The sequence below is a fragment of the Protopterus annectens genome, chromosome 1.part1, assembly GCF_019279795.1.
Source record: "Protopterus annectens isolate FY-2018-M chromosome 1.part1, PAN1.0, whole genome shotgun sequence".
NCBI lineage: Eukaryota > Metazoa > Chordata > Ceratodontiformes > Protopteridae > Protopterus > Protopterus annectens.
In genome coordinates, this window is record NC_056726.1 from 1310302143 (window position 1) to 1310315497 (window position 13355).

The window sequence follows — 13355 nt, forward strand, 5'->3', positions numbered from 1 at the left end:
CTGCTCAGCTACACCTTCAAGGATATCATTACACTCTACTGCTGACAACATGCTAACATTGCTATACTGCTATAAAGTCACCCTGTGCATCAGCACCATGGTAGCCTGTTCCTGCATCAATGTTACAGATGACAGGAGGTGGCACAGGTTTTGTCATATGCACAGGGTGTGTTGTTGGTTTGCCAGAGGCCTACATTGAGCCATACAATCGACATGTATGTGTATGTGTGTTTATATGAGGGCCAAGAGTACTGCTATGGGCCAATGTTGATGTAATGTGTGCAGGTATGTGTTAGCCCTAGGTGTCTGGTTTATGTGTGTGTGTGTCTTGCATTCACACAGTTCCACCATGTGGCTGCCATATACGGGTATTTGTGGGACAGCCACAGACTGTACTTGCCAGGCTTTACAGATCACCGTCTCTGGCCACGGATACGGTACCTGTGCCTGGCAGGTGTGTTACTGACAGTATCAGGTACTAAGCCAGACTGGGTACTATCCTCAGATGTAGATGGATGTACACTGGACCCAAGTCCCTCCTGGGACTGTCCAGGGCCACGTGCACGTGGTCTTCTAGGACGGTCTATGGACAGCCCACCCCCAACATTGCTGTGGCTGGTACTGGCACTATGGGAGCAGCTGTGACTTGAGGGACGTCCGCGGTGACTGCCAGCTGCTGATGTTGCTGGCATACGTCCACGTCTCAACTGTACCGCACTGTCCAGACACATGGACATGACATTGCGGAGGACATCTAATGTCTCACCCCAACGTCTATCAGTGACCTTAGTGTAATTATGGATGGCACCTGCTAGGTCACGAATACTGTCAATTACAGCGGTGTTATGTGCTCTGTGTGCCCTTAGTCCCTGTCTTGTGTACCGTTCCATACGTGCCTGTGCCTCCATGACAGCCTGGAACATGCGTGAGGTTGTAAGACCTGTGACACGTCTGCCAGGGGCATGATGAGCAGCTGTGCTCTGTTGAGAACCCCTGGACATCTGCCTATGTGGTACCCTTCCAGACATCTGGGTATGGCTGCTGTGTCGAGATGCATCTGCCATAGATACCACACTGTCCTGGCCAATGCCGACTGTATGCTGTCCCTCAGCTAAGGGCATTGGTGATGGATGTATTGGCAGTATGACTGTGTGCATAGGTGGGGTGGACACTTGTGTACTGTCGATTGGTGGCCCAACAACAGACCCTGGAAAACATGCCTGTGCCTCAACACACCTATCCTCATTATCACTATTTGGCTCAGCGACATCAGGTTCCCTGCTGCAGTGAACCAGCCCAAACTCAGCACCTGTGAGAGAAAGACAGGAAACACACTTTACGACCTGTGCATGATGTTGGAACACATGCACACATGAACACATGCACACAAATACACTCCTCACTAAAGCAGACACACACACACACCCACACACACACCACCAGCAGTCCACAACATACTCAGTAGCGGTTGATGGTGGGGTACAGTATCACAAGCCAAACAGTCATATCACACGTGTCAGCATGCAGGACATGTGTTGCTCAACAGCATGCAGTGCGAGTGTAGACAGCCCTTGCTAATAACAGTATACATGGCTTTGATACATGTGTGTTGTTGTTCAGTGATTGGCCTCACTCTAGAATGCAATGTGTACATGGACACAACATTTCTGTGCAAGTATTAAAAGCTCTGCAATGTCCTGTGCACCATCACTCTCAGGTATACATACCATGGCTGGATGTGTATCTGTGTGTCACACAGATATCCATTTCTGATTAGAGCGTCTGTGTCTTTAGCAGATAATTGTGGACACAGGTTTAGCACATGCATGCTATGTATACACACAGGATGTGTGGTGCATGTAGACCTGATGGAACACCATTGCTCAACATAGCCATTGTACAGTGGTTATGGTGAGTGTAGGACATAGTTTGGACATGCCAGTGCCAGCCATGACAGTATGTAAGACTATACAACAGTACATGGCACACTGTATGCGACACAATGCACCACCTAGCCACAGGAGGTATATATCAAACTAATGCATAAAGAAATATGTCATCCATTGCAATGATTGTAAAGTCCAGTTACAGTATTACCAGTATACCACACTAGTCGTTGATGGCAAACCTCTGCCTAACATATGTGCACATTCATTAATATAGGTGTCATACTGCTGTACTAGACTATACATGTTGCTAGATACGCACTTATATCCTGTAACACACATATGACCGAGGGCATGGTACAGGCATACCCACACACACATCAGACATACATACAAGACACAAAGGTATGGCAACCCAGATGAGCTTTACCTGTGTACCATACAGTGCTGTGTGTCAGTACTTACAAAACCTTATGCCTGAGGTATGTAATCTGTGAGGACTACAGGGAACACACAAAACAGTGGTTCCAAGCAATGTGGACATACGCCATACTGTGCTGTTCAAGCCTACAGCTTCAGGTAGTACTACAGTTCATACGGGAGTTGGATTCACCAGCAATACCACTCAATAAGCATACATGTACTGCTTTAGCCTACAATGGGACACCCCAGTCGACACCAAGGGACTATGTCAGACTGTATGCCATACTGATTTTTCTGCCTAGCAATAGCATACACATCTTTTGCTGGGATCACAGCTAGGACACAAAATACCATGATAGTAACAGTTTCCCATTAAGCTATCACACATATACAGAACTTTGACACATTCACCAACACATTCGCCATCACACTCAGTCAACCTCACATAGCAATTATTGCAACAAGTACATGTGGGTGTGTATCAGTTCATAGGTAGGTAATAGGCTATTGGCCCTAGGGCCTATAGAAGCCTAGCCATATGCTACCCTGGCCTTTGACACACATGTAATTTAATTTCACATGCCCCTGTCAAGCAGAGCCACAGAGGTGATTCCCGGGGTGTATTTCCTATCTCCCATCCAATCATCAGGATTATTTATGACGACTGCTAATGAGGAGCTTTGTTTGCTATTGATAGGTGGTTTGTTCCAGAGTATGGGATGTCTCTAAGATAGGAATCTATCCCTCCAGCATGTTCTGTTTATTGAGGTGACAAGGTTTAGGTCCCTAGAGCGTGTAGCTCGTAGGGATTGTGATCTGTTTATGTGGAGCATGTCCAACAGCTCTGGGTTTGACATAGTTTTGTATGTTAGGCAGAGGTCACCTCTGGGTAGGAGGTATGCGACACAGTCTAGCTGTGGTTTTGTGAGACGATCTGCATAGGGCATCTGTTTGAGGCCGGTATTACTCTTTGTGAGGTATGTCTGTGGCCTTTCCAGTTGCTGTAGATGTCTTGTGAGGTACATACCACATGGGGCATTGTACTCTATAATGGGTTTTATGTGTGACGAGTAGAGGGGAACACTGACCTATATTTCCCTGGATGACACACCTTTTGTAATGAGGTGTGCCATGTAGACAGATTACATGACTAGTGTGGCACTGTGATTATCAAAGGGGAGACTACTGTCCACCTGTGTCCCATGGTCTCTTATCACACTTTCGGTGTTAAGTAGACTACCAGCTATGTGGTAGTTCATGGGTACAGAGTTTTTGCCAGAAGGGATGCCAATGCAGTTTCAACATTGAGCTTGAGTCCATGGCTTTGTCACCAGGCATCTGTCACAGTAAATATGACCCTGTCTCTCTCTCTCTCTCTCTCTATCTATATATATATATACATATACATATATATATATATATATATACACACACACACACACACACACACACACACACACACACATTAACATCCATTGGTGTACATATAGATATACATATAGGCACATATACAATCCACCTTTCATGGTGGGAATATCAATTATGCGACGGTTGTGAGGTATACAGTTATGTAATAATATTGCACAGTGTTGTGCGGAATGCATTGAAGGTGTTCTCAGCCCATGTAGCTTTAGCAGGCCTCACTGGCTGCAATACTGCAAACCTGACAAATCATACCCACAGCGTTTAACCACTACATGTCATATACCAGCACTGTATGCTGTCTTGTTTGCCACACACTACAACCTACATAGAAATATGCACATAACAACCTTCACCAACATATATATGTCCACCCTTCACAAACAGTTGCAGTATGTGCCTTGCCCTATGCACATGTACAGATGCTAATATATCTGACACAGACAGATCTCTCTGTATGTGTGTGCCATACACACACGAGGTCCACACTGTTGTAAGTCCGTGGACTTCACGGCTGACCTGTTGGGCCTTGCTGCAACATGAACAGGTGTCACATGTGAGCACACAGTAATATTAGAGGGTGTATATATAGCTGCAAATGCTAGATTAGCATACTAGCCTGGTACAGCAGTTGCCAATGCTAAGCTACACGTTATTACGACTATCATGCATTTGTTACTCTGTCACATCCATGTTTATATAGCTGTATGCGCTACTCTCCCAAACAGCCATTGTGCACACTATTGTACATAACACAGATAACATGGATCAGATGTTTGACATTTAATGCTGAGCTAATGTCACAGTTATATCCCACTGCACATAGCTACACACTGATTTGTCCATGGCAGTAGTTGTGCAGGGCATCTGTGCATAGATACATACTGCTGCCACATATGGATGATTCAAAGTATGTAGGGTACTCTTCAAAAACATCTACTACATGCCAGTAAATACATATCTGTTACATACCTTTCCTTTGTATGTGTTTGTGTTTTTCAGTTCCGTGTGTTTTTTTTTAATATCTTTTTTTTCTGTTGCTGTTGATGTAGATGTCCTCTGTGTCTCTCTCTCTCTCTCTCTCTGTAGCTGCAATGAAATGATTGCATGTGTGGACAGCAAGTACAGTCTGCTTTTATAGGTATCTGCACATGTGCATGTGATGGCCTCTGCACCAATTGGTGGCCACCATTTGGTAATTGCATGCAGCCTGCTGTGTGGTAATTGCAGTATTCACTGTCATAGCAACTCAGTGCTATAAATTGCTAAGTCAGGTAGGCGTAGCCCTTTCATCTTTCCAAAGTGGGGCCCATGCTTGTTTGCTGTGGACACCGTTGTGTAAGTCAGAAGGTTGGTATATTTCTTATATCTGAAGCTAGGGGTGTAGCCAGTGATTTGAATGTTGTACTCAGACCTGAATGTTGCCACTTCCAGTACACAGTTGTCAGTGTAGAATTTTACTCACCCCTACAAATGCTAACACAAAATACATGGGAGTATGTAGTTTCTTTTCTACTTATACAGTTAGCTGCCATACATACGTAGTTATTGAGATGTATTCATTTGGCACATGGACTGTTTGTGAACTGCTATACTGTGAATATTAATGTACTCACTTCTGCACAGTTTGTGCTTTTTTATTGTTGACATTAGCACAGGATGCTCAAGAAAACTGGACAATTCCAGTACTGAGTATGCCTTCCTACATCCTTGCTGGACCCTGAACACACAGGTATTTTGTACGTTTGGGTGGGGATTGTCCTGCTGTGATACTGTGTGGGGGTTGTAAAGTGCTGCTGTAACATTATTTACTGCTAGAATGGCTGGTTCTGTTATCACAGTCATGTAATGCAATTCCACAATGACTGCTGGTAAAGTTCCACAGAACAGGTTTTGTGTTATGGCATTCCTATCTTTCCTTTACATTCACTCATTCTGATGCATGATATAGCCATTTCAGCAACAACCTGCTGTATATCTACTGTGGCTTAGTGGTACTTCATGCAGTCTAGTGTGTCCTAGTCCGGGGTTTGAGACTGTCAGAGGTGTTTTATTTTGCTGCTGAGCAGAACAAGGGCCCTCACATGTAGGGTGACTAAGGCACTTTTAAGCAGTTGTAAGTGGGTTTGCGCAAAGCTTAGCAATACTTAACTAAGCGCACACTCGCGCAAACCCGCTAACTACTGCTTAAAAGTGCTTACTCCCACTAACCCCGCACTCATTTCTTTGAAAGAAAAGAAAATGGGGAGATAGGAAAGTGGTGAAAAAGGGGCACAAAGAGGGAAAGACAGTAGGGAAAACAGCTAAGGATGTGCAGGACAGGAATAGGGAAGTCCATCACTGCCCATTTCTTTAAAAGCAACAGCTGTGCATATACTAGAAATTTGGAGGGAAATTTGAGACCTTCCACCCCTGAGAGAGGGGTGAGGACAACAAAGTATGTTGTACTGCCAATTAAATATCAGTTTATGTGTCCAGCGGACATGTGTGCAAAATGGTCATCTATGTATGGGGCATCATTTCTTTTGGGAGCAGATTGCCCTTTTTTTTTTTTTTTTTTCAGGTGAGAGTGGAATGTGGGGTAGGGGAAGTAGGTATATTTGGGGAGGTAGGTTGGGGAGATAAACAGACAAGACAAACAAAATGTATACAGGGGTGCAATATGACACGTGGTGGATGAGCACCATTGACGGGGAAGGATGTTTGGAAATCGCAAGCCCATGAGCCCACAGATGGCAACAGTGGAACTGAGATCACCACCCATGGACAGTCACCACTGCACCTTCACAGCCCAGATGGTGGCTGTGCTGGGGGCTGCGTAGGAGGGGCAGGCTCACTCATGAGTCGCACCACACGTGCCTCAAGCTGGCGTAGACGATCAGCGACTGAACGCTCTATCTCCCTACGCACCACAGCCCGGACCGTTTGGAGGGTGATAGGTGACCCTCCTCCAGCCACGCTTGCTCATGGGGAACGAGCCCCATCCCCTGCAGTGCTTCCACACAAAGGTGGTACAGGGCCAACGGAGGAGGAGGTCCTGGGCTGGGCACCGGACCTGCTGGTGCCAGGTGCCATCGCCAGCTGAGGTGGGACAGGTGGGTCCGCTGGGACTGGCCTTCCCATACGTTCTATGTTTAGGAGGATTTAATGACAGTATGGGTTGGTAACAGCCAACAGCATTCCAAATTAGTTGTAACAGCATGTAGTAGTATTCCCATTAACCCAACACACCAGAGTTCCAACAGTTGAACGGCAAGCATATCACATGCATATATAGAACAACAGTGGACATTCCAACAGCATGCAGGATTGATTGGTGGCAACAGGCCACCAAGATTGTGGTATTTGAACAGGGCACATGCATCAAAGTAAATGCAGATATTTATAAACCAATAGGATATATGTCCCAACAAATGTTTTGTGATTAGACATACCCATTGAGGTGTGGAATTGCAATTTTTATGCACGTACAGTAGGGTGTAAAAAGGTACCTCCATTAACAACTTATATGTACTTATAGTTTGCACTACATTCCTATTGACTGCAGGTATATATCTCCTACATGTATTATTACACTAGGCAATGTCCGTTAAATTGTGAAATGGGTTTTGCTAGTTCCTTATATACCTGACCTGTATCTGACATACAAACTGTCCAGGATGCAGATGTTACTGCTACATATTTATATATTTTATTTATATTTATATATCTACATATCTGGATGTGTTCAGGTGACATTATCAGTTATATTTTAACAGCCCCCTACATTTCTAGCAGCACACTGACATTTCTGGGGAACACAATAACAAGCTACTCATGTGCCAGATTTACCTCTACATGCCAGCCATGAACCAACAGTTGAGGACTGTATATATGCTTAACAGCTACTGGCAGTCCCTTCATCCACTTTATATAGGCCTACCCAAGTGTGGGATGACAACGCTTAATACAACAGTACTATTTCTATAATGCAAGAGTACACCAACATTTCGAAGCAAGTGACACGGACACACTCCAGGAATTATACCTTTATTAATTACATTACACACTTTTCTAGAGGCTCTCTCATTTATTTGATATTACAGTGCATGCAGAAGACTTATTCAAGGTGTATTACACGTTTAGTAATGGGTTACAACACTCTTTTTCAGGCTCTCTCACTTATTTTACATAACAGTACATGCAGAGAAGTTATTCAAGACTTATTATACCTTTATTATTGGGCTACAACACTTTTTTTCAGGCTCTCTCACTTATTTTATATAACAATACATGCAGAATAATTACTAACCTGCCTGGTCGCGCAGCCTTAGCAGCCTATCTGCATAGGCTTGCTGATTCACAGCACGGACACCTGCAGCTGTGAAGTAAATGAAGTGATATTGAGACAAATAACTATCCATAATATCAACTACAATAGCAATTCTTACATACTTCATTCCATGGCTACCTACTCAGTAGTGGGGCATTTTGCATCCCACGGGCCTCCTGTATCCACTGGTTCAGTTGTTTCTACTTGCGTCTCTTCAGGTCTGAGTAGTGGTGTCTGACCTGCTCACCAGTCCGTGGGACACCTGTGGCACTGGTGAGATCATGTGCGAGACGGTTCCAGGTTTCCGCTTTGTATTCAGTGCCCTGGAACTGGCCCTGCAGGAGTCTGGCATCATGATTATGGATGAAGAGCCAAACCATCACTTTTCACTCCTCAGTGCCCCCACCGTTGCGCTCGAAAGTGAGAGCCCTCTCCAACACCAGCCATGCTGCCTGCAGATGGGAGCTACAACCAGTTATGTCAAGTATTCCCGCCTATGGAGCTTAAATATGCCTCATTTCCCACACTTATTTGTGATTGGCCGGTTTTGAAAAATCTCAGCTGAAAGCACACCTGCTTAGCACTGGGTAAACCTTCATTAATATGTATGTGTGTGTTGACAGTGTATGAATATCAGAAGCTGTCATGGCTTAGTGGTTCAGTACTGTGATTATGGTGCACAGTATCCCGGGTTCGAGGCCTGTCATTGCTTTTTATTTTACTACTGGCCAGACTGGCTAGGAGGTGTGGCTGTGTTTAGCCGACTTTGCTCAACTTTGCCCAACGTTGCTCGACATTGCCTGACATTGCACTAGTTAGTGCAATGCGTAGCTACGAGCATACATGTATTGTTTGCGCTAGTTGGCGCGATGCGCAGCTACGCGCAAAGCCATTGCGCTAGTTAAAGCAGTGCTAAGGTATGAGCAATTATACTTAAATGTGTTTAATACTGGTAAACTTTGCTTAGCAGTGCTTCACATTGCTTAAGATACATTACTTATGCATTCATCAGTATGCATAACCAATTCACCTTCATATATATATATATATATATATATATATATATATATATATATATATATATAATATCATTCACTACTACAAAAGCCATTTCAATGCTTTTTACTAAAATTTAAAAGATAAATGTCAAGAATTATTTTTCTATACAGATTTCCTACAGAAAATAGAAAGGGGAGTGGAGGGACTCGAACCGGGAATGCCTCCTCTTTGTGCGAAGGGTCTACCACTATGCTATTGCTATTTGGCTTAATTTGCTTATTAGTTTCTTATTATCCTCTTCGATGTCTAAATTGCTAACTGTAGCTATGCAATGGGCAAACCAGCACAAACGCGTGTAAATACAGGCAGCTATTTTGGGGATAATAAAAAAAAAAATAAGAGTTTTACATTTTATAATTGTACAGGGGTTTAGAATGTGGGGGAGTGTAGTGTTGGGTATGTACACATTTGAGCGGACTCGCTCATGTCTGTTGACATTTGACGATTGAGGGACTTGCAGGGGCGTGGATGTTTGGACTGCTCGGCAGTCTGACACGCCCCCTGCACTCGTGCACGTTCCGTGTTAGCCTTAGAGTTAAGTCAGCGCGCCCTCATGAATATGCATGGCGAGCTGACATCTTCCTCTTAGGCTGCAGTTTCCATGTAAGACTTATTTAGTCTTACACGGAGGATTAGTGAATCCCGGGGATTGTTAGAACATATTCCACTAGAGTACCAGCGGTTTCCAGTGACTTACTTTAGAAGTGTTTCTGCAGCAAGTATCATTGAAGTTGCCACACAAGCTACTGTGTCTACCTTCACCACACCAGACAAGAGATGGGATGAGTTTTGGTATAGCCTCTGTTGGGAGTACTGTGAATGTTCACCTCCAAGAAGTAATTAAATACTGCATGGTATTCTGCTTAAGTGTTATTTCCTGTTATACTTAGCATAGCTGGTGTAATGTACCTAAACGTAACAGTATTAGACAGAAAAAAGAAATACACAACCCCACAAGAGGGCACTGCACAAATAATCAATAAAACACGATGAGCAACAACTGCAAAACAGAATTCCAGGACCAGCAATAAACTAAACAGGAGATATTTAATAGCAACACATCCACCGACTAAGCGCTTTCACCTAAAGAGGCATCATCAGAGTCGGTTTACACTTGACAAACACCATATTTAAAGCAATTATGACAAATTAATTGATGACATCAAAATTCAAATGCACCAATGAGCCAAAACACTACTGCTAACTATTTAAAAAGGCAATACCTAAATTTAAAATTGAAACAACTAAAGCATTGGCAAAAAAGAAAAATATTATCATTCTAACCACACATTGCTCAATACAACCAATCTAAACATTTAATTTAATAATTTTGAAACATCTATCCATACTATAAACTTTAAATAGATGACATTGACAATAACAAAACAAAAAACATATACAATTACACTTTTTGTTATATACAATTTGCTTTGTGCTTTAAAACTGGCTTGATGGATATATAATCATTAATGCCAGGAAATCTCATGGCATAAAGCCTCACCTGCCATTCAACTTCTAATAGGACCACCTTGTTACCTATATCACCCCCTTGGTCTTCGTGGATTCTATCTATGACAAAAAATAAGAATTTTTTAAAAACCTTACATTGACAACTATGTAAAAACAAAGCATTGTGTTGATCTTTATTTTTTATACTACGTATGTGTTCACTAATTCGATCACGCAGTCTACGTGTGGTCATACCCACGTAAAATGCATCACATGTAATACATGAAGCAACATAGACTAAATTCCTTGTATTACAATTGCACAGACCCGGGCAGGGTATTGTACAATTGTACATTATGGAGAAAGTACCTAGAGTTAGAAAATCAAAAATGTCTAAGTGTGGTAACTGTAGATGTTGTAGGTTTATTAGTGAGGGTACACATTTAGTCATAAAAGGTTTTGAGCGTACAATACCCTGCCCGGGTCTGTGCAATTGTAATACAAGGAATTTAGTCTATGTTGCTTCATGTATTACATGTGATGCATTTTACGTGGGTATGATCACACGTAGACTGCGTGATCGAATTAGTGAACACATACGTAGTATAAAAAATAAAGATCAACACAATGATTTGTTTTTACATAGTTGTCAATGTAAGGTTTTTAAAAATTCTTATTTTTGTCATAGATAGAATCCACGAAGACCAAGGGGGTGATATAGGTAACAAGGTGGCCCTATTAGAAGTTGAATGGCAGGTGAGGCTTAATGCCATGAGATTTCCTGGCATTAATGATTATATATCCATCAAGCCAGTTTTAAAGCACAAAGCAAATTGTATATAACAAAAAGTGTAATTGTATATGTTTTTTGTTTTGTTATTGTCAATGTCATCTATTTAAAGTTTATAGTATGGATAGATGTTTCAAAATTATTAAATTAAATGTTTAGATTGGTTGTATTGAGCAATGTGTGGTTAGAATGATAATAATATTTTTCTTTCTTGCAAATGCTTTAGTTGTTTCAATTTTAAATTTAGGTATTGTCTTTTTAAATAGTTAGCAGTAGTGTTTTGGCTCATTGGTGCATTTGAATTTTGATGTCATCAATTAATTTGTCATAATTGCTTTAAATATGGTGTTTGTCAAGTGTAAACCGACTCTGATGATGCCTCTTTAGGTGAAAGTGCTTAGTCGGTGGATGTGTTGCTATTAAATATCTCCTGTTTAGTTCATTGCTGGTCCTGGAATTCTGTTTTGCAGTTGTTGCTCATCGTGTTTTATTGAGTATTAGACAGAGTAACCTAGTACTAAGGAAATATAGTTTGCCAGCCTTAAGGGTAGTACACACTTTCCTTAAATAAATATTTAAGGAGATTTCACTTTATCAGTAACGCTTTCCTTTCTTGTAGACTTTTCATAGGTTCATAGGAGATTACTAGTCTAATGGCTTAAGAGCCCCTACAAGCCTGGCCAATATAACCCAATTTTACCCAATATATGACCCCCCTAGGGGCAAGAGGATAGCATTGGTTTGTGCCTAGGTCTTGAGTATCTTTCAGACTGCCTCTGTCCATAAAAGAAATAGGCACTGACCCAGGTGTAAATTTACAGTTCCCTATCCATTGATCCAAACTGCATTTCAAGAGGGCCAGGGAAGGGCTGAGCTTAATGTGACTAGGAAGCCTGTTCCAGAGAAGGGCCAATCTTTGAGACACATATCTTTCTCTCTAGCATGTGTTTGAGTCACTGACTAAGCTTAGATCTCCAGATTGGATGACCCTTGTGCTGTCTTACTTGCAGATATGTAGCAGCTCCATCAGGGCTGCATTTGTGAGTAACTTGTTGGACAGGCATAGGCCATCCCTTATTAGTTGTTAGGAGCCAGAGTAAAGGGATAGGACTTTTAGTCTGTCTGCATAGGGCATGTTGTTTACACACTGTATTTTTCTGTGTGACGAGCCTCTGGGTTGCTGCAGTAGCTGTAAGTGCCTAGTCAAGTGCATGATAAATGGCACATTGTACTTGATTATTGTCAAATGAATGCTGAGTACAAAAGGACTATAATTTCCTTGAATATGGATGCCAAACATTTACTTATAAGTTGTTCCACATAGAAGGACTTGCTCACCACTGTGGACACATGGCAGTCAAAGTTCAGGCTACTCTCTGTGTACCTAGATCGCTCACCTATGAGTCTACTCTTAGGGGTGTGCTGTTGCTTATGTAATTTGCAGGGGTATTTGACTTCCCAAAGGGTATGATGATACATGTTTTCACAATTGGTTTTAGACCATGGTTCTGGCATTAATCATTTGACTGATCTAGACCATCCTATAGGATATTTAGATCAATGGGGAGGTTCAGTGATTGCCCACTGCTTGCAGTTTTCAGCAAATGTTATCATACAGAGGCCTTCCACATTAGCGTTGACTTCAGAGAAGTATATTCCAGACAGGAGTGGTCCCAGCACTAAGCCCTGTGACACACCACATGTAACTGGCCTCTTGCTGGATCTTGATTAACCCACTTTAATGACATGCATCCTATCCATGAGCCAGCTGGCTATTCACCTGGTGATTTAGGGATTTATGTGTTAAATGCCTTGACCAGTTTGAGGTAGGCAGTATGTACTGTTTTAGTCTCATCAATGGCCTTAGAGACTCTCTCAAAGAAATCCACCAGATTCAGTAGGCATGACCTGCTCTTGACAAAGCCAAATTGGGTCAGGTCCAGTGTTTGGAGATTTCATATGTCGTTATTTGATAGGGCCATGATTATTCTTTCCATGGGCTTATATATAAGAT